The following is a 23,229-nucleotide window of genomic DNA, read 5'->3' as shown; positions in this document are numbered from 1 at the left end:
TCCAAGTAAGCTCCTTGGATAGCTCAGTTGGTGAAGAACCTGTCTGCAATGCAGGAGCTGCTGCTGCGGCTGCTAAGTCTCCTCAGTCGTGTCCGACTCTGTGCGACCCCATTGACGGCAGCCCACCAGGCTCCCCTATCCCTGGGATTATCCAGGCAAGAACACTGGAGTGGGTTGCCATTTCCTTCTCCAATGCATGAAAGGAAACGTGAAAGTGAAGTCGCTCAGTCGTGTCCGACTCTTAGCGACCCCATGGAGTGCAGCCTACCAAGCTCCTCCGTCCATGGGGTTTTCCAGGCGAGAGTATTGGAATGGGTTGCCATTGCCTTCTCCAGCAATGCAGGAGACCCCAGTTCAATTCCTGGGTTGGGAAGGTCTGCTGGAGAAAGGATAAACTACTAACTCCAGTATTCCTGGGCTTCCCTTGTAGCTCAGTTAGTAAAGAATCCGCCTGCAATGTGGAAGATTTGGGTTTGATCCCTGGGTTGGGAAGACCCTCTGGAGAAGGGAAAGGCTAGCCACTCCAGTATTCTGGCCTGGAAATCCATGGGGTTGCAAAGAGTTGGACAGGACTGAGTGACTTTCACTTTCCAAGAAATTTCATTCAGAATTTTGTGTTATTATTTCTTGACTTAATAAATGCTATTCAAAACAATATAAAAAATGGCTCTGCTTTATTTCTCCTGCTCCTTATCCAAGGGCAGTCCCTTAGGCCACCTCACTCAGGGGTTTTCCCTCCGGATTTTATATAGCAAATAAGGTTTACACATGACAGCTCCTTGAATCATTTTCAGAGGAATTTGGTTGGAGTGGGGAGAGTCTGGGGCCTGAAGGTGATAAGATTAAGGAAATATTTGGGGGAGAAGAAATGCACCTGGGTAAGAAACTATATCCAAAGAAAAGATGTCTAGAATATTCAGTTCCTTCTTCTGTATCAAAAATGTCACACTGATTCAGAGGAGAAAAAGGGAGAAAAAAGAAAAAATGCCAATGTTATTCCTTTGGGTCCTTTCTCCTTCTCCTCTTCTCCCTCCAGGATTGAACCCTGGCTGGTGAAAGTAACAGAGCTTCCCTTTCAGGTGATGTCAGTATCATGGTTTAAGTAATACCTCACCATTTGCTAAATGTATAAACTTGGGAATCTCATTTTGCCCCATAATCTGCAATTTCTCCCATATTATTTGCAGAGGGGTATTTTAAGCATATACTACCTCCCCTACTAAATTGTAAGCCTCAATAAATGTCGAACTGAATATAAAATCTGTTCCTTATACACTCTTCAGGATTGCTGCTGAAAAATTGCTTTTACCTTTGACAGAAAGTCCAAGATTCACCAGGTTCATGGTGGGCCCAGCACTTGCTCATCAAGTTTTGTTCTTTCAAGCTTTGACAGTGGAGGCACGGGGACCTTAAGTAGGATGTGGACATGGAAAATTAATTACAGTGTTATGTGAGTAATCTATGAAATCTAAGTTGCCATTTTTGGAAACTTACTTCAGTGAGGAAGGCTTTTGTATCTCTCGCTTTTTTTTTTTTTTTCTTTTTTTTAAGCACAGCATTGTAAACTGGAAGCAGTAGGCAGTCCCCAGAAAGGTCACACCTTTCCTCTGATCTCACTCTAGTCTCTTTTTTCCTTCTGAGAGCTCATCTAAGGATACTGCATGTCAGCATGCATGCAAAACTACATTATGGAGAAGAGGAATTTGATGAATTATAAAATATCACACAGCACTGGAGAGAGTCCAGGATAAATGGGCTTTCAATAAATAAATGCCACCAAAACCCTCACATAAATGATGCATGACATTGCAAATTGAAGCATGAAATTTTAAACTCCCAGATGGTTCCCCTCCTTTTTCTTTTCAGCTTGTCCTCACAAAAACTTGTGCAATAATTATATCACTCATCACTGAACTTAGATGACACTTGAACTCAGCCTATTGCTGAAAACCAGACTGGGAAGTTGAGTTAATGGGGATTTAAAGGCACGATCTATGTTGTATTTCTCCCTGTAATCTCAAAATCTAATATAGGATAGGGATAGAGTAGGTCTCAATAATTGTTTCTTGAAAGTTTCTGAATGGGACAAAGAGCTGTCTCTGTCTTAGAGAGGTTAAAACCCTTTTGCAGATGTCTATCCTTCATGATTTAAGAGGTTAAATATATGTGATGGAGATGAACCTGGATTTTCCAGCCTTTTAAAGAAGTGATGAGGTGGATGTTGAGACCAGATAGACGGCAATTTGATTCTGAGCTTTGGAATAAGGTAAGTATGTAACTTCTGAACTCTGGTTTTCCACCATTAAGATGAATGCAGCAGAAGTAATAGTAATAATAATAACAATCAATTATACCTTCATAACATTATTCCAAAGACTGAGCTAATAATAATGCACCAAGAATGACAGGTAACAACAGACATTATACAAATGCTTGCTCATGTTCAGGCTTCCTCAACTCTTTCAGTGATTTGGCCAGATTCCACTAGACCAACTTTTTGCTCCAACATCAAGGTCAATTCCAATCTTGTGGGTTTGTGACATTTTTTTTTCCTTTACAAGTACCTTCCATCAGGGCAGAAGTGAGTGTTCTTTTAATCCAGGTCTATTTTGTATGATTTGAAATTTTAATTGAAGAAGTGAGGAAGAGGGATGCATATTCACCATCTCAGTTCATGTAAGCAACTCTGCTAAATCTTAGGCTGTGGGATGGTGTCAGACTTTATGTCCACATATCAAAATTTACAGTGTATTGTGGTCTTTCACCCATTTTCTTATTTGACACTCACAACAGCTCTGGGGGGAAGCTTGGACTAGGTATTAACACTATTTTCCAAATGAGAAAATGGAATCTCAAAAAGACACATTGGTAATAAAAGAACCAAAGCATATTGAACCTGGAGGGTGTCTTGGAGATCATGTGGCACAACCCCTTCATTTTATGATTGGAAAATGAAGCCCAGATCAGGAATTGAGGGACTTGCCCAATGTCTCATGGTCTTTGGTAGATTGAAATCCATCTGTCTTGATCCTTACTTTGGTACATCTCTCCCTTGGTTACATCAGTAATGTCTTTCTCTCTTTTTTAATAACAAATGGCTTATTCCCCTTATACTACAGTCTATGAAGTAAAGACTCCTCGTGAAGTTAAGCCCCCACCTGATGAGACAAAGAGTGAATAGCTGATTGGGGAAAAAAAAGACCAAAAACAGTAACTCAGTTTTATCAATGAGCCTTCAAAGATGGGTTTCTGGTTCCTAATTATAAGATCGGGCCAAGTAAGTAAGTTTCCATGTACATAGGTTAGTGGAAGATGAATGCCAGGATGAATCAAACTTGGGTGTGTATTTATTCAAGCTATCTGAGGATATATCTTTTACTTGAGCATTTGAATTGTGATAAGGAAGATCAGGTTTGTAGCTAGAAGAAAAGTGCCGAATGTCAAGTTCAAAGAGGGAAGCTAGGGGTGAAAATGGAGGATGAAACATGCAGGTGATACCAAGAGGCTCAGGAGCAGGATGAAGAACAATATTCAGAACTAAGGATGTGAATGGCCACTAAGTTCTATGAATGCCTGGGATATGGTGTGGGGACAAGCATGCTGCCTGGCAGTAGCACACAGGACTGGACATGATGTCCACTGAGTGATCCTGTGAGTGTCATCTATAGGAAAGACATCACTTTAGGGAAGTATATAGTCATAAATTCAAATAATTACATTTTTTAGGTCGCTGGGGAAGTTTTCATTATAGTCCAACTCTCACATTCATACATGACTCCTGGAGGAACCATAGCTTTGACTAGACACACCTTTGTTGGCAAAGTAATGTCTCTGTTTTTTTATATGCTCTCTAGATTGGTCATAACTTTTTTCCAAGGGGCAAGTGTCTTTTAATTTCATGGCTGAAGTCACAATCTGCAGTAATTTTAGAGCACCCCAAAATAAAGTCTGTCACCATTTCCCTTATTCCCCGTCTATTTGCCATGAAGTGATGGAACCAGATGTCATGACCTTAGTTCTTTGAGTGTTGAGTTTTAAGCCAGCTTTTTCACTCTCCTCTTTCACTGTCATCAATAAGGCTCTTTAGTTCTTCTTTGCTTTCTGCCACAAGGGTGGTGTTATCTGCATATCTGAGATTATTGATATTTATCCTGGCAATCTTGACTCCAGCTTGTGCTTCCTCCAGCCCAGCATTTCTCATGATGTACTCTAGCATGTAAGTTGAATAAGCAGTGTGACAATACACAGCCTTGACATACTCCTTTCCTGATTTGGAACCAGTGTGCTGTTCCATGTCCAGTTCTAATTGTTGCTTCCTGACTTGCATACAGATTTCTCAGGAGGCAGGTCAAGTGGCCATCTCTTTAAGAATTTTCCACAGTTTATTGTGATCCACACAGTCAAAGGCTATGGCATAGTGAATAAAATAGAAGTAGATGTTTTTCTGGAACTCTCTTGTTTTTTCGAAGATCCAATGAATGTTGGCAATTTGATCTCTGGTTCCTCTGTCTTTTCTAAATCCAGTTTGTACATCTGGAAATTCAAGTGCAGTTCATGTACTGTTGAAGTCTGGCTTGGAGAATTTTGAGCATTACTTTGATTGTGTGTGAGATGAATGCAATTTTGCAGTAGTTTGAACATTCTTTAGCATTGCCTTTCTTTGGGATTGGAATGAAAACTGATATTTTCCAGTCCTGTGGCTACTGCTGCATTTTCCATATTTGCTGGCATATTGAGTGCGGCACCTTCACAGCATCATCTTTTAGGATTTGAAATAACTCAACTGGAATTCCATCACCTCCCTAGTTTTGTTTGTAGTGATTCTTCCTAAGGCCCACTTGACTTTGCATTCCAGGATGTCTGGATCTAAGTGAATGATCACACCATCGTGATTATCTGGGTTGTAAAGATCTTTTTTATATAGTTCTTCTTTGTATTCTTGCCATTTCATCTTAATATCTTCTGCTTCTTTTAGGTCCATACCATTTGTGTCTTTTATTGTATCCATCTTTACATGAAAGATTAAATGATTTTTGATAGACAAATTTAATAAATGAACTTAATAAATTAAAGATTTCCTGAGTATGGCACTGGCCATCAGAACAAAACCCCGTTTTCCCCTAGGTCAGGCTCTCCCATCAGGAATCTTCCATAACCCTCTTATCCTTCTCCATCAGAGAGCAGATAGACTGAAAACCACGATCACACACACAAAAAAAAAAAACTAACCAATCTGATCACATGGACCACAGCCTTGTCTAACTCAATGAAACTATGAGCCATGCCATGTAGATCCACCCAAGATGGATGGGTCAAGGTTCTGACAAAATGTGACCCCCCGGAGAAGGGAATGGCAAACCACTTCAATACTGTTGCATTGAGAACCCTATGAACAGTATGAAAAGGCAAAAAGATAAGACACTGAAAGATGAACCCCCAAGGTTGGTAGGTGTCCAATATGCTACTGGAGGTCAGAGGAGAAATAACTCTAGAAAGAATGAAGAGACAGAGTCAAAGCAAAAACAACATCCAGTTTTGGATGTGACTGGTGATGGAAGTAAACTCTGATGCTGTAAAGAGGAATATTACATAGGAACCTGGAATGTTAGGTCCATGAATCAAGGCAAATTGGAAGTGGTCAAACAGAACATGGCAAGAGTGAGAATCAACATTTTAGGAATCAGTGAACTAAAATGGACTGGAATGGGTGAATTTAGCTCAGATGACCATTATATCTACTACTGTGGGCAAGAATTTCTTAGAAGAAATGGAGTAGTCATCATAGGCAACAAAACAGTCCAAAATGAAGTACTTGGATGAAATCTCAAAAATGACAGAATGATCTCTGTTAGTTTCCAAGGAAAACCATTCAATATCATAGCAATCCAAGTCTAAACCATCACCAGCAATTCTGAGGAAGTTGAAGCTGAACGGTTCTATGAAGATATATAAGAACTTCTGGAACTAACACCCAAAAAAGATGTCCTTTTTGTTATAGGGGACTGGAATGCAAAAGTAGGAAGTAAAAAATACCTGGAGTAACAGTCAAATTTGACCTTGGAGTACAGAATGAAACAGGGGAAAGGCTAATAGAGTTTTGCCAAGAGAATGAACTGGTCATAGCAAACACCTTCTTCCAACAACACAAGAAAAGAGTCTATACATGGACATCACCAGATCGTCAATTCCAAAATCAGATTGATTATATTTTTTGCAGGCAAAGATAGAAAAGCTCTATATAGTCAGCAAAAACAAGACAGGGAGCTGACTGTGGCTCAGATTATGAATGCCTTATTGCCAAATTCAGGCTTAATTTGAAGAAAGTAGGGAACACCACTAGACCATTCAGGCATGACCTAAATCAAATCCCTTAGTATTATACAAAGGAAATTATAGATTCAAGGGATTAGATGTGATAGACAGAATGCCTGAAATATCATGGACAGAGGTTCACGACATTGTACAGGGGGCAGGGATCGAGACCATCCCCAAGAAAAAGAAATGCAAAAAGGAAAAATGTTTAAGTGAAGCAAAAGGCAAAGGAGAGAAGGAAAGATACACCCATTTAAATGCAGAGTTCCAAAGACTAGCAAGGAGAGATAAGGAAGCCTTCCTCAGTGATCAATGAAAGGAAATAGGGGAAAACAATAAAATGGGAAAGCCTAATGATCTCTTCAAGAAAATTAGAGATACCAAGGGAATATTTCATGAAAAGATGGGCTCAATAAAGGACAGAAATGGTATGGACCTAACAGAAGCAGAAGATATTAGGAAGAGGTGTCAAGAATACACATAGGAAATATACAAAAAAGATCTTCATGAGCCAGATAAATACAATGGTGTGATCACTCACCTAGAGCCAGAGATCCTGGAATGCAAGGTCAACTGGGCCTTAGGAAGCATCACTACACACGAAGCTAGTGGAGGTGATGGGATTCCAGTTGAGCTCTTTCAAATCCTGAAGGATGATGTTATGAAAGTGCTGCACTCAATATGCCAGCAAATTTGGAAAATGCAGCAGTGGCCACAGGACTGGAAAATATCAGTTTTCATTCTAATCCCAGAGAAAGGCAATGCCAAAGAATGCTCAAACTACTGCACAATTGCACTCATCTCACATGCTAGCAAAGTAATGCTCAAAATTCTCCAAGCCAGGCTTCAACCTTACGTGAGCCATGGACTTTCAGAAGTTCAAGCTGGATTTAGAAAAGGCAGAGGAACCAGAGATCAAGTTGCCAACACCTGTTGGATCATCAAAAAGTGAGAGAAAACATCTATTTCTGCTTTATTGACTATGCCAAAGCCTTTGACTGTGTGGATCACAATAAACTATGGAAAATTCTGAAAGAGATGGGAATACCAGACCACCTGACCTGCCTGTTTAGAAACCTATATGTGAGTCAGGAAGTAACAGTTAAAACCGGACATGGAAAAACAGACTGGTTCTAAATCGGGAAAGTAATACATCAAGGCTGTGTATTGTCACTCTGCTTATTTAACTTATATGCAGAGTAAAGGTCTGTCTGGTCAAAGCTATGGTTTTTCCAGTGGTCATGTATGGATGTGAGAGTTGGACTATAAAGAAAGCTGAGCACCAAAAATCAATGCTTTTGAACTATGGTGTTGGAGAAGACTCTAGAGTCATTTGGACTGCAAGGAGATCCAACCAGTCCATCCTAAAGGAGATCAGTCCTGGGTGTTCACTGGAAGGACTGATGCTGAAGCTGAAACTCCAGTACTTTGGCCACCTCATGCGAAGTGTTGACTCATTGGAAAAGACCCTGATGCTGGGAAAGATTGAGGACAGGAGAAGAAGGGGATGACAGAGGATGAGATGGCTGGATGGCATCACCAACTCGATGGGCATGGAACTGAGTAGACTCCGGGAGTTGGTGATGGACAGGGAGGCCTGGCTTGCTGCAATTCATGGGGTCGCAAAGAGTTGGACACGACTGAGCAAGTGAACTAACTAACTAACTGACTAACTAAATATACCATGAGAAATGCTGGACTGGATGAAGCACAAGCTGGAATCAAGATTGCTGGTAGAAATATCAATAACCTCATGCATACTGCTGACACCACCCTTACAAAGAAAGCAAAGAACTAAAGAGCCTCTTGGTGAAAGTTAAAGAGGAGAGTGAAAAAGTTGGCTTAAGACTCAATATTTGGAAAACCAAGGTCATGGCATCTGGTTCCATCACTTCATGGCAAATAAATGGGGAAACAATGGAAACAGTGACAGTCTTTATTTTGGGGGCCTCTAAAGTCACTGAAGATGGTGACTGCAGCCATGAAATTAATAGACACTTTCTCCTTGGAAGAAAAGCTATGATCAACTTAGACAAGATATTAAAAAGCAGAGACATTACTTTGCCAGCAAAGGTTCATCTAGTCAAAGCTATGGTTTTCCCAATAGTCATTTATAGATGTGAGAGTTGGATTATAAAGAAAGCTGAGCACCATTGAATTGATGGTTTTGAACTGTGGTGTTATGAGAAGACTCTTGAGAGTCCCTTGGACTGCATGGAGATCCAACCAGTCCACCCTAAAGAAAATCAGTACTGAATATTCATTGGAAAGACTGACGTTGAAGCTGAAACTCCAATTCTTTGGCCACCTGATGTGATCTTTTCCCATTTGAAAAGACCCCAATGCTGGGAATGACTTAAGGCAGGAGGAGAAGGGGATCACAGTGGATGAGATGGTTGGATGGCATCAGCGATTCAATGGACATGAGTTTGAGTAAGCTCTGGGAGTTTGTGATGGACAAGGAAGCCTGACGTACTGCAGTCCATGGGGTTGCAAAGAGTGGTACATGACTGAGTGATTGAACTGAACTAAACTTGCATGAAATGTTTGCATGAAATAGAATGCATATCTTCCACCTTTCTAGGAAGTTTGACTGTCAAGATTTCCTTTTCCTGAGCCATGCGTCTCAGGAGAAATGTGCTCAGCTGCCCAGCATGTCATCAGGTTGAGGGGACTTTCCTAGTAACCCTCTCCATGGCAAGGCTAGTAGTGAGCCATCCCGGTGTCCCCAGTCCTTTGTAGCAAGTAGAAGTGGCACAAGGAAGATACCCTATAGCCACTCACTGGCTGATAGGGGAAGGATGATTTTTTCTATCTCCTTCTTCAGCATCAAAGAAGGTATGTTTGCTCATTGACAGGGGTCTCTTTTCTCTTACAACTTTTCTGGGTTTTTTTTTTTTTTTTTTCTGTATTCATCCTGATCCCTGTCCCTCAGATTTAATTAGGTGGTAGATACTAATGGTCAGCTGTATTTGTTTCAGAGTTTGTTCCTACAGTCTCATTCACTCATCCACTCATCTATACAGTGTCTATCCTCTGCTGGGTGTCACAGCTTTTCCTGGAGATAGATAGGTAAGAAAGACAGAGACCTTGAAAAATCTTGGATATGTAAAGACCCTCTGAGTATAAAAATTAAAAAAAAAAAACAACTGTAGTATGCAACAAGGACGTATACATATACAGATCCTGTGGGACCCTGAGGAGAGTAAGGGTGACGCTGGTGTAATAGTGAGTAATATTTGATGCCTGCAAGATAGGGGCATAGAGAGGACTTCAGAGCTGTGGTGGATATCTAACCTGAATCTTGAAGGAGAAGTAGGATTTGACAGGCCTTTAAGCAGTGCAAGAGAGTTGAGTGTCCTGGGCAGAGGAACTGCCTACTCAAAAGCCTGGAAATGCAGAACATGTTGTCAGAGAAATGACTGAAAAACTACTCTTTTGTTTTCTGTTTATGTAAATGTGATGCATTCTTTCAAGTCCCCTCTAACCCTCACTTTTTGTAAGAAGTGGACCTAGACCACCTAAGGAACACTCTGAATATTCATTGGCAGGACTGATGCTAAAGCTGAAGCTCCAATACTTTGGTCACTAATGTGAAGTGTTAACTCATTGGAAAAGCCCCTGATTCTGGGAAAGATTGAAGACAAGAAAAGAGCTGCAAAGGATAAAATGGTGAAATAGCATCATTGTCTCAATGGACATGAACTTGAGCAAACTCAGAGATAGCAGAGGACAGGGAAGCCTGGTGTGCTGCAGTCCATGGAGTCACAAAGTGTTGGACATGACTTAGTGCCTGATCAACAACAACAAGGGAATACTTGGCCTCCTTTTAAAAGAATCTTATAGAATTATTTGTCAACACTTATTCATCAAATGCCTTCTATTGTTACTTAACTTTTCAAGGTATGTCTCTTTTTTTCCTGACTATACTGCTGGTAGCTTTTGGAAAGCATGGAGAATATCCTATTCATATTCTGTTGCCCTACTATGACAAGTATAGTACAGAATTCCTAGAAATATTTAATATGAACTTTGAATGAGCCAGACAGGGACTTACTAGCTCTTCCAGAGATCTGTCCTCATTTGATAGATAAGAGGACCAGAGAGAGGAAATGAATTGCCTACATTTATGAAACCATTTGATGTGATCAGACCCAGGTCTTCCTGTTCTCAGGTATCAGTCTGTCTGTCCTATCAGCTGCTTCTTTAGTTACTGAATAGTTGGGTGATATATGGATGGATGAATGGGTAAGAATGGGTGGATACCATGGTGCTTGATACATGTCAACTGCACCTTTGTCTTGATGTGGCTCATTCTTCAGACACTTGCTAAGCCCCTTTACCTTTCATCCCAGTGCCCCCAACTATCACGGCTGAGGGGAGCTTACATTTCCAGAAGCTGAGATTCTTCATCAATGGGCTATCTTCCACCTGAGCCTTCCAAGGACAATTTTCACTGAGCAGCTGGCATTTAGAGGTTGAAAGAGGAAGGAAGAGGAAATAATCTCCTGCTTTCACTTTTATACCTCATAAAAAACAAAAAAAAGAAAGGAAAAAAAAAAAAAAAAAAAAACAAGAAACTCTTCCCGTTGTGTTTGGCAAGTGTTTTCAGGGTAACAATCAGCTTTTGAGTAGTAATATCCCACACATTCTTAATAAACTCAGATTAATAAGATGTCAACAAGACGATTTAAAAAATTAACTTAAGTTCTCTTGTCTCAAAGTTTCTGAGTTGGAGAACCTTTATGAACAGAGTTGGCTGCAGGTCTGTGATGTCCAGTAGTGTCTTGATTCCATATAGTGACTTGTAGTGGTCTTGGACTAAGCTGTCACTTTTAGCAGCTATGCCCCCAGGAGATAGGCAGTCTTTCCCCCATTTCAAACATGAAAATGGAATAATAATGATATTCCCTTATGTTTGTAAAGAGCTGACTGCAAAATATTTTGCATTTGGCAAAGCATTTTATTTTCTTCATTTTTTAAACACTATCATTATTGAGTTGATTGAATATCCATCCTAATTATTTATTGAATATTTATTGAGATCCTAATACCACTGTAAACATTAGGGACAAAGCAGTAAAAAGAAGACAGTGCTTTAATACAGCAGAGCTGGCTTTTTAAAATATGTTTTATTTGGAAATAATTTTGTATTTTCTGAAGAGTTGCAAAGATAATACAGAGAGTTTGCATATACCTTTCATCTGTCTTCCCTTAGTGTTATATAACTGTGGTAATTTTATTAATACTATGAAATTAATACTGGCACAAAACTATTAACAAAACTAGAGACTGCATTCAAATTTACCAGCTTTCTGCTACTGAACTTTTTCTGTTCCAGGTCCAGTGCAGGATCCCACATTCATTTAGTTGCAATCTTTCCTTAGTCTCCTCCAATCTGACAAAGTTCTTTAGACTTTTTTTGTTTTTCACCATATTTTATACCTGTTTCTCAATTTGGATTTGTCTGAAGTTTTCCCATAATTATACTGGGATTATGGATTTTTGTTTGCAAAAATTACAAAGACAAAGTGCTCTCCTCTTCATGTCTCAGGAGTACCAGATACCCACATGACTTTTCTGCTGATGTTATGCTGATCACTTGTTCTGGATTTTTCCTCTGTGAAGTTACTATTTTCCCCTTTCAGCTCTCTATTATTTGGAAGCAAGTCTCCAAGTTCTGTCTCCACTCAAGAGGTGGGAAGTTAGAGTGGAGCTTCCCTTTTTAAAAGTATTTTTATTTATTTATTTGTCTGCACCGGGTTTTAGTTGCAGCACTTGGGATCTTTAATCTTTGTTGCAGCATGCAGGATCTTTAGCTGCTACATGCAAACTCTTGGTTGCAGCAAACGGGAACTAGTTCCCTGACCAGGGATCAAACCCAGGCTCCCTGCACTGGGAGCATGTAGTCTTAGCCACTAGACCACCAGGGAAGTCCCAGGTGGACTGTGCTTTTTAAGGGAAAGAGATAGGAAACTCCAAGTAATTGAGTAAACAAAAACAAAATTATCATCGGTGACTCAAAACAATGATCTCAAAGTTAAAACAGTCACTCTGTGACTGTGAGTGACTGGGCAACTCCAGTTGCGATCTGAATAACAAAAAGACAGAAGTGAAAAAGCTGGGGGAAGGCAATCTAAGGAGAGGGAAGCTTCTAATGCAGGAACAAGGGCAGCGTCATTCCACATTTCACTCTCTTCCAATTCCTTTCCACCCAGAGGGCATGCCAAAGCCCTTCCACTGGCCCACAAATCTCCACTCTCTGTCCTTCCCACCACTATCTCTCTGGCCTCACGCCTCTTCTACTAGACCCCACTGACGGCATTAATGTCCCCCAAAGGCAGCAAGCATAGTGAGGCTCCACACCCAGTCCTTGGCACTGGCTATTTCCTCCAAGGAAACTCTTCCCTCTCAGCACTCGTAGCCAGCCTCCTGACTTCCTTTAAGGTTTGCCTGAAATGTTATCTTTTCAGCGATGCCTACCTTGACATTCTTATCAAAAATAGCGTCATGGGCCTTCACTGCTGATAACTTCAAGATGCCTCCTCTGCTTTCTTTTTCTGTCTCAGCTTTAACTTGCAACACACACACACACACACACACACACAACACACCCAAGACCCAGTGAGTGAGTAGGTTCCCCTGTCACTTGGGACATCAGCACTGAGTCAGAGGGAAGTCTCACATAAAACCATGCCATGGGCACTTTAGTTGACGGGGCCTGCATGGCAAGCCAATAGACAACGTAACTGTTTAATTTCCACAGCCTTTGCTGCTTTGGTTTTGACAGGTTTACAGGTTTACTCCTTCCTTGCTTTAGACACTGCATAACAGGTCTAAATGCACACTGGAGTTTACATTATCACACATAGGCATTCATGCATTCTGTTGCTCTCTCTTAATTTGCTGAAGGGGCATCTGCATCACGTTTCCTACCAACCTATGCATGAAAAACGTCTTTTGAGGAGAAACTGACATTTTGAGTGAAAGTTTCCAGTATTTCTAAAGGAGATAGAATCCAGGATTTCTAAAGCTTCCTTTATAGTCATCATTTTGGTCCAATTTTTGCCCACCCAATAAACACCTAGTCCTTGTAGCCCTCACTGGAGGCATTCCAGCAGGATAGACAAAGCTGGCCTTTTAATAGCTATGCTGTGATGGTAGAGAAAGGATAACTGGAAAGACCAGTAAAGCAGCCTGAAAACTTTAGCTGGCATATGTTGTACTGTATCATTCCATTCCTGCTAACTCTCACAAAACGGTTTTCTCTAATGATGTTGATATTGAGATGACATTTATTTTAAGAAAACATAAAAGTCAACTCAACCCACATGGTCAGTAAGGGGATATGTCTTGAATAGACCTCTCTCCCACATAGCCAATGAATCAATACAGAAGAATCAGTAAGGCATAAGTTGGCACCATTATTATCCCCATTTTATAGATGAGAAAACTAAGGCAAAGACTGATAAATAACTTCCCCAAGGCTAGTACCAGCACAGGAAGCTAGACTCAAGTTCGAGGAATCTGGATGCGTTCTTAACCCCATGTCAGTGGCTTTAGTGCAGATAATAGCAATCTTCTCTGTTTTCCTACTGCAGGCAGTGCTTTATCCTAGCACAAAAATTAACTTGCCAAGGACTGTAAATATCTCCTTACTAGAATGGAAGCTCCTGGAGGACATGGATTGTGCATTATTCATATGTGAACTCAGAGGGTGGCTAAAAAGGTCACCCAGCAGAAACTCAAATGTGTGTCTATAAGGAATACATTATATGTATAATCCATTACAGAGAGTTTTTGGAGTATTCATTATTTTGGATAAGTCATTCTAGTTCCTCAATGGAGAAGTTATTAGACACATCAGTCAAGAACATATTCTCCCTAGATTCTTTTTCTGAACTTGTTGAACATTATTTCCTAATATAAATGTCTTGTAAATCTGGCCTTGAAACCGAGACTTAAGCAAGGTTAAAGCAGTCAAAGTGTATTTGCAGTGAAGAAAATCATACTACAGCTTGCAAAACCAGTTTTGCAAATTCAACCCGGACCCCCAGCTCTTAACATGAACAAACTCTTTTTCCTTTTGAAGAAGAAATTGAATACATGCCAGTATAAAAAAAAAGAATGCATGTTCAATATTAAAGTTCCATTGGAACTGATTTTTTCTTATAAAATACTGAATCACTATGCTAGATACCTGAAACCAGAACAATACTGTAAATCAAAATACTTCAAAAACAACTTTTTAAGAGCTACAACTAATTTAAGATCATATGTAAAAAACAATGCTACACATTATAATAAACCAAAATGAAAATGAGATTAAAAATAAGTGTATTGATATACTGACACAAAAACAAAACACCAACATTAAATAAGATAACCTGCAATGTTGATCAAATTCAACATTGAGTCTGATTAACATTGGAAACTGAATTTCTAAACAGTTGGAATTTTTTAAAACATTAATAATGAGAAAACTTTCAATGTGGATATTTTGGACTTCAATATTCAAACAAGTTTTGGAGAGGATCCTATATCTGAGACTCAGAGTTAAGTCAGTGCAAGGGATTGGATAAGTTGTGGGGTTGTCACAGCACCTCGGAAGGGACAGATACTACATAAAAGTGAAATAAGGTGAGACTATGTCTCAAGGCACATTGATTATGTTGATAAATTTCCTGTGTTTTTTTTTTTTTTTTTGAAGGGTGGGTCTTATTGTAAATATTCTGTTCCAATTTACTCACAAATTTAGCTCCCCGAGTCTGCATTTTTTAAAATTCAAGACACTCATCAGCCCACTAAAGGAGAAGAAAAGAAGATATAGAGGGAAGGGGCTGAAAACATTCTTGACATCCTCTCTCTGTCATAAAAAGTACTAAGATTCTTTACCTGGCAATTTCTTTTTTATCCAAACAACCCTCTGAGACTGACATTATTATTACTTTTATTTTTTTCTCATTTAGGAGAAATCTACATAAATTGTTAAAGGATACACAATTAAGAGGCAGAACTGCCACTTGAATGCTAACCCTTAGATAATTTATTTGAGTCCAGCTTGTGACTTTTTTTTTTTTTTTTTGCTTTGGCAGAAGCAAAGAAGGGGAAGAACAAATGTCAGCAACCAGGAAGGTGAGTGACACTGTTGTGATGTGCTCCTAATGTCCCTGTGATGTATAAGGTTGCTGTGGTTCTCAATTACAAGGTGCAAAACCCTTTGAATGCACAATATGGATTGACTACAGTTATTCTTTCCATTTATAAGTGATATTCCTATTTGCCTGGGATGCTTGCATCCATGCCAACAAAGGTCTGTCTGGTCAAGGCCATGGTTTTTCCAGTAGTCATGTATGGATGTGAGAGTTGAACTATAAAGAGGGCTGAGCACCGAAAAATTGATGCTTTTGAACTGTGGTGTTGGAGAAGATTCTTAAGAGTCCCTTGGACTGCAAGAAGATCCAACCAGTCCATCCTAAAGGAAATCAGTCCTGAGTATTCATTGGAAGGACTGATGTTGAAGCTGAAACTCCAATACTTTGGCCACCTGATATGAAAAACTGACTCATCTGAAAAGACCCTGATGCTGGGAGGGATTGGGGGCAGGAGGAGAAGGGGACGACAGAGGATGAGATGGCTGGATGGCATCACTGACTCAATGGACATGAGTTTGAGTAAACTCTGGGAGTTGGTGATAGACAGGGAGGCCTGGCGTGCTGCAGTCCATGGGGTCACAAGAGTCGGACACGACTGAGAGACTGAACTGAACTGAATCATTTCATTTTCTGGATGAGGAAAAGGAAAGTCAGAGAAGTAAGTTGCTTACTTAACTAAGGTTATCTAGACAGAGGGTGACCATATGATTGATACACTGTGCAAACTGCAGATGTTGTTATGATGTTACCAGGACCAGCTGGCATCAAGCTGGACTGTCCCAGGCAAACCAGGGCATGTGATCATCTTGTGTAAACACCTCAAAACTTTGCCTTCTACTCATAGGGAATGAGAAAACATGTCATTTGCTGATACCCTTTGTAAGAATGAGTTATTATATGGGGGTAGCAAAGGTGCTCCTAGCAGCCCAGAATGGGGGTAAACTTCCTTGTACTTGTTCAGTCTGATAAATTTTCCCCATAAGTCTAAGCCGGTGTTAGTAGGGGTTTGACTGACCTATGCAGAGCCTGCGTGAGCATTAGCAGAAGGTGCAAATCTGCTGAGGACAAATACACAAAGTAGGGGATGGTGACTTGTGCAGTATATGTTATGTTAGTGTTCCAAGGAGTATTAACACTGGTAAGAAAATGGCAATCAGAAAGGGCCTCAGACCCATTTTTGTAGAGTAAGAGTTTTTGGAATCAATTCACAATAGCTGATGGAATTTTTAGAAATCTTACCTCCCACACAGATGCCATTCTAGATTCTTGTTAAATGTTGATGGAGGATGAAAAATAACTCTATATCATGAGCATTATTGTTAGTCTCGTTAACAAGGGAACTGAGATACAAGGAGGTTGAATAACTTGTTTAAGGCCATAGCTGATAAGTGACAGATGAAGATTGAAACACAGGAATGAAAAATTGCATCAATTTTAACTTCTGCAATTAATAGCTGCTCACACAAGTAGGTCTCTGCTGCCCACCCGGGACAGGAAACACAACAGTCCTAGGGAGGCAGCACAGCAGGGAGGTAATGTGTCCTCCACAAAGGCCCTTATGGAGACAGCAGCCACTCTGGGGTGGCCACATGGGTCCACCACAATGAGTCTTTCTTGAAGCAGAGAATTATTTGCTTTGAAAAACTAGTATAGGGACACTAAGTACTGAGGCAGGAATCTGGCCCCTGGGTCTCTCCCTTCCTCTGGTTGGTAAAGTGATTTAAAACCTCCTGGCTATGCTCATTTTGTCAAATAGCTCCTGTAGGATTCAGTTTCAAGGCTCAAGCCAGAAATTTCTGGCTCAGCAAATAGATCCAAAGCAAGAAATTGTATTCACTCAAGCTACTTGTGAGACTAAGGAATATGGTTTCTCATGTTTTGCAGAGGGAAACAGATGTGTCTATTTACAACCAAATTCATAGATATATAATATCTTGCTTATAATATTTCAAAGAAGTGAGAGAAAAATATATGCATCTGTATGAAACTTTCCAGTTGCTATCCATTTGAGAGGAGAAGGCAAATGAAGCTATTATTGTTCTCAGAAGGCACTCGAAATGATTCTGTGTCATATTTTACATAGCAATTCTGCCACTTGGAGAAATAGGTTCCTGTCTCACTTTACAGTTAGAAAAACTTCAGGTTACTCTTAAGGCTGGTGTAGGACTGAGAGAGTCCAAAAGATCATTTCAGGTAACAGACATAATCATTTATGATCAGAGAGAACAGTATGATCAAGAAGCTACTTAAAGGCATAACTACAGAGGAGATCTGACTTATCTAAGGTCATTCAGTGCATTGCTAGGTTCAAATCCTAGCTCTTCTCCATACCAACCAACTGACTGAAGGCAGGCTCTTTGATCTTTCCAACTTTCCTTCCTTCTTTGTAAAATGATGCTGATGAGTGCTACCTCACAAGTTTCTTGTAAGGATTAGGTGCAATAAGGCACCAACTTTTGCTCAAAAGTTGGAACATAGTGTATGCTCAACAAATGAAATCTGATGGTAGTTATAACATCAGTACATTGTATCTTTATATGTTTTATCTGCAAGGATATTGGACTATATGAGCTCTACTGGCCAATAACTGATTTGCACAGCACTTTTTAAAGCCCTAGCTCAGTTTTGTCTTTTGTTTTTTGTTTTTTTTTGACATCGCACAGTCACTCTAGAGTGTTTATAGAACTGACATTATTACCCCTTGTCACAGCTTAAAAGGTTAAGGAAGTACAAAGACTTGCCCAGTTCTGGCTTTATAAAGATCACACAGCTAGTAAATGACAGAATAGGGTCTTGAAGTCAGATCTACCTCAAAATGTTGCCCTCTGACCCGTGGTCCCAGTGTCTGTCTCCTGGGCCAAAGTTCTTTTCTCATGATGCATTTGTCTCTGCTTTCCTGCAGCTCTCTTCCAGACCAAGGCAATGAGTGCTCATGGAGACTGCCTCTAACAAGCTGATCCAATGAATAATCATGAGAAAAATCCTATTTTTGCCCTTTTACCACTGAGATGGGGACAGATTTATAGAGGATGAGTCTGGCTGGTATTTGGGAATGGATAGTTACTGTCACTTACTATATCCTAGACTGCTTTGACTAAATAATAACTGCCCAGAATTCTGTCCTTTCCAATCAATTCTGAATGTGAGCACACCACAGGCAACTAAGTGGCATAATTCGTTTGAGGTGACCATAAATCTAAGACTTCTGCCAGAAATGATGCAAAGAATTAATGGAACATGAAATCAAGTAAATGGAATTGAGTAGAGTAATTAGTTCATATTTTAATCCTCAGGTCTGTTTATTATCCATCAACTGGTGAGCAATTAAGTCAGCACCTCTGAAATGATTAGCTTTGTTTCAGCAAAAGTTTATTGATATGTCAGAGCAAATTAATCTGGAGGTTTTAAATGGTTTTATTTTGAATTGCATAGCAGCACATCCATGGATCAGCTAGACATCTAATTATTTAATTTTACAATATTATTAATTAGATTACTTATATTTAATATTACTGAATCTATAATGTTCTGGATGGTTATTGAGGAGAGTTGGTAAGAGGAATGATTCAAACTGTAGAAAAGCATGGCTTGTATCCTTGGGTTCTTAATGTAATAGTAAGGTTGCATTTTCTTATTGAGACAAAAATGAAGGACCTTTAAGGAATTTCACTTTTTAGTTTGACCTTCCAAATTTTTATGTCCATACTACTTGCAATCAGACACTATAATGGTTCTCAGATTGATGGTATTTTGGTTGGACACTCATCAATGCCCATGTTTGTAAAATAATTTGTCAATATCTTTGCTTTTATGAGTTTGATTGTATAAGTACCCTTGTGATGGGGTTCTGCTCACTAAAGCAGGAGGCCTGAATATCACAGTACACTTGCTTTCCTGGGCAACTAAACCAGCTGACCTGAAAGGGACTTTTGAATCTTAGGATTTTTAATAACTGAATTTTTATTTGGGCTTCCCTTGTGGCTCAGCTGGTAAAGAATCTGCTTGCAATATGGGAGACTTGGGTTCAATCCCTGGGTTGGGAAGATTTCCTGAAGAAGGGAAAGGCTACCCACTCCAGTATTCTGGCCAGGAGAATGCCATGGAATAGTCCATGGGGGTCTCAAAGAGTCTGTTGCAAAAGGGTCTTTTGAGTCTTAAGATTTTATATAATTGAGTTTTTATTTAGCATATTTTAAATCTCAAAGTAAGAGCCAGGAAATTTGGGTCCTGGTCCCAAATCTTGGTGATTTGGGGAAGGTCTCTTGCCCTCCCTGACTCTAATTTTCTGTGTAGGTAAGAATGTTGAAAGAAATGATCTCAGTGGGACCTGTAACACTGATACTTTAGATTGAGGCTTTGTGGAGACTTTTATAATAGCATGCATGCATTTTGGAGATGTGATCTGTGGTGAAAATTTTACAAATTTTAGTGAACATTGGAATTAGTCAGTCTAGTAGTGAAGAAGTTATTTTAGCTTGCATTTTCTTTTCCAGTTGATTTTATTGATTTTATTCATGTGGCTTTGGAAATTGACAAAAACATACAAATAAGAAGAGGTGGCAAGAGTACACAGAACTAAAAAAAAAAAAACAAACAACAACAACCCAGATCTTAATCATCCAGATAACCACGATGGTGTGATTACTCACCTAGAACTAGACATCCTGGAGTGTGAAGTCAAGTGGACCTTAGGAAGAATCACTACAAAGAAAAGCTAGTGGAGGTGATGGAATTCCAGTTGAGCTATTTCAAACCCTAAAAGATGATGCTGTTAAAATGCTGTACTCAATATGTCATTAAATTTGGAAAACTAAGCAGTGGCCACAGGACTGGAAAAAATCAGTTTTCATTCCAATCCCAAAGTAGGTAAATGCCAAAGAATGTTCAGACTACAGCACAATTGCACTCATTTCACATGGGATTCCCTGGTGGCTCAGACGGTAAAGCGTCTGCCTGCAACACGGGAGACCTGGGTTCGATCCCTAGGTTGGGAAGATCCCCTGGAGAAGGAAATGACAACCCACTCCAGTATTCTTGCCTAGAAAATTCCATGGATGGAGGAGCCTGGTGGGCTACAGTCCATGGGGTCCCAAAGAGTTGGACACGACTGAGCAACTTCACTTTCTTTCTTTCGCATGCTAGCAAGGTAACGCCCAAAATCTTTCAAGCTAGGCTTCAGCAGTATGTGAACTGAGAACTTCCATATGTACAAGCTGGATTTAGAAAAGGCAGAGGAACCAGAGTTCAAATTGCCAAAATCTGTTGGATCATAGAAAAAGCTAGTAGTAGTAGTGTTAGTTGCTCAGTCGAGTCCAGCTCTTTGTGATTCCACTGGACTGTAGCCTGCCAGGCTTCTCTGTCCATGGTATTCTAGAGGCAAGAATACTGGAGTGGACTGCCATTCCCTTATCCAGAGGATCTTTCTGACCCAGGGATCTAACCTGGGTTTCCTGCATTGCAGCCAGATTCTTTACCATTTGAGCTACAGAATTCCAGAAAAAGCATCCATTTCTGCTTCGTTGACTATGCTAACGCCTGTGACTATGTAGATCACAACAAACTGTGGAAAATTCTTGGGTCTTCCAGTTCAAGGTGACAAAGTAGAAGGGGGTGTGCTCATCTCCTGCAAGAGCAGCAATATTGCAACTAGCTGTTGAACAACATAGACAGGAGGATGCTAAAACTCATCAGAAAAAGATACCCCACATCCAAACACAAAGAAGAAGCTGCAGTGAGATGGTAGAAGGGGCACAATCACTACCAAATCAAATCCCACACCCTCTGGCTGGGTGATCCACACACTGCAGAACAATAACACCAAAGAAGTTCTCATACTATTGTGAAGGTTCTGAACCCCACATCAGTCTTCCCAGACTGAAGACCTGACAAAAGAGCTGGGAACACCCAGGCAACATGGCTTTGGGGGCCAGTGGGATTTGATTATAGGCCTTCCAGAGGACTGAGGGAAGCAAAGACTCCAGTCCTGGAGGGCAAAAACTTTTTTTTTTTTGGTCCTTTAGGAGAGGATCACTGACCTCACAGGAGACTGAACCAAAATTACCAGCTGGTGTTGGAGGGCCCCCTGTGGAGGCGTGGGTCAGCAGGGACTCACCACAGTGTCGGGGCACTGGAAGGTCCCCCTTGGTGTAAACCCTTTTGGAGTCCCCCATTAAACCTACCATAGACCCATTAAGCCATAGGCCCCATTAAGCCCATAGACCCCAGGATTGGGTCATCTCAGGCCAAAAAACTATCAGGAAAGGAGCGCAACCCCACCTATCAGCAGATAACTGGATTAAAGCTTTTCTGAGCAAGACCCTGCACACCAGAGCAAGACCCAGTTTTCCCATCACCAGTCCTTCCATCAGGAAGCTTACACAAGCCTCTTAGGTTCAGACATCAGAGGGCAGACAGAAGAAGCAAGAAGAAGCATGCCCTCACAGTAGGCAAAACAAAAACCATATTACAGAAAGTTAATCATGATGATAAAGCTGAAAGTTATGTCTCAGTTGAAGGGAAAAGATAAAATCCCAGAAAAACAGCAAAATGAAGTGGATATAGGCAACCTTCTAGAAAAATAATCCATAATAATGATAGTGAAGATGATCCAGGATCTTTGGAAAAGAATGGAGGCAAAGACTGAGAAGATGCAAGAAGTGTTTACCAAAGATCTAGAAGAACTAAAGAACAAACAAACAGAGATGAACAATACACTAGAAAGAATCAAGAGCAGAATAACCATGGCCAGAATGATGGGAATCCCTGCCGCAGGACAGAATATAGAAAGAAGAATGAAAAGAAATGAAGACAGCTGAAGAGACCTCTGGCACACCAACTTTTGTATTATCAGGGTCCCAGAAGGAGTGGAGAGAGAGAAAGGACCTGAGATAATATTTGAAGATATAATAGCTGAAAAATTCCCAAACATAGGTAGCCAAGTCAAGGAAGCACAGAGAGTCCAGGAAGGATAAACCCAAGGAGGAACACACTGAGACATACAGTAATCAAATTGACAAAAATTAAAGACAGAGATAAATTATTAAAAAGAACAAGGGAAAATGACAAGTAACATACAAGGTACTCCCATTAGTCTATCAACTGATTTCTATCAACTGATTTCTCAACAGAAACATTATAAGCCAGAAAGGAATGACATGATATATTTAGTGATGAAAAGGAACCTATAACCAAAAATACTCTACCCAGCAAGACTCTCTTCCAGATTTGATGGAAAAACAAAAGCTTTCATGACAAGTAAAAGCTAAGAGAATTCAGCACCACCAACCAGCTTTACAACAAATGCTAAAGGAACTTCTCTAGGCAGGAAACACAAGAGAAGGAAAAGAAACAGAAAATAAACCCCAAACAATTAAGAAAATGATAATAGGATCATTCATACCAATTACCTTTAACGTAAAAGGATTAAATGCACCAAAAAACATAGACTGGCTAGGTGGATGAAAATATGTGCATGTGTGTACTTCCTTTTTACTACTTCACTCTGCTTGATCCCCCCAAACTGTATGTACTTATTTTATATTGTTAAGTTAATCATGTTCCCATTATGTCTTGCAATTGTAATTATCATTTATTTTTTTGTCTGGCTATTGATCATGAAAACTGATAAACATCTTTTACTATTATAATTATGTAACTATTACTCTCTTAATACAACTGTATTATGATTGATCAAAAGAAAAATAATAGAACTCTATATCACCAAATCTAGGATCTAATAGAAAAACCTGTAATCACTTTTTAA

At 39.9% G+C, this 23,229-nt stretch overlaps 1 protein-coding gene across 3 annotated transcripts in view; it reads right to left on the bottom strand.

The window, feature by feature from the left end:
- CA10 (carbonic anhydrase 10) overlaps window positions 1–23,229 on the bottom strand; it is an 830,820-nt gene that overhangs the window by 121,470 nt on the left and 686,121 nt on the right. The window lies entirely within an intron of this gene.

The sequence above is a fragment of the Cervus canadensis genome, chromosome 1 (assembly GCF_019320065.1).
Source record: "Cervus canadensis isolate Bull #8, Minnesota chromosome 1, ASM1932006v1, whole genome shotgun sequence".
In the NCBI taxonomy this organism is placed as follows: domain Eukaryota; kingdom Metazoa; phylum Chordata; class Mammalia; order Artiodactyla; family Cervidae; genus Cervus; species Cervus canadensis.
This window is presented reverse-complemented; position numbering and strand designations above follow the sequence as displayed.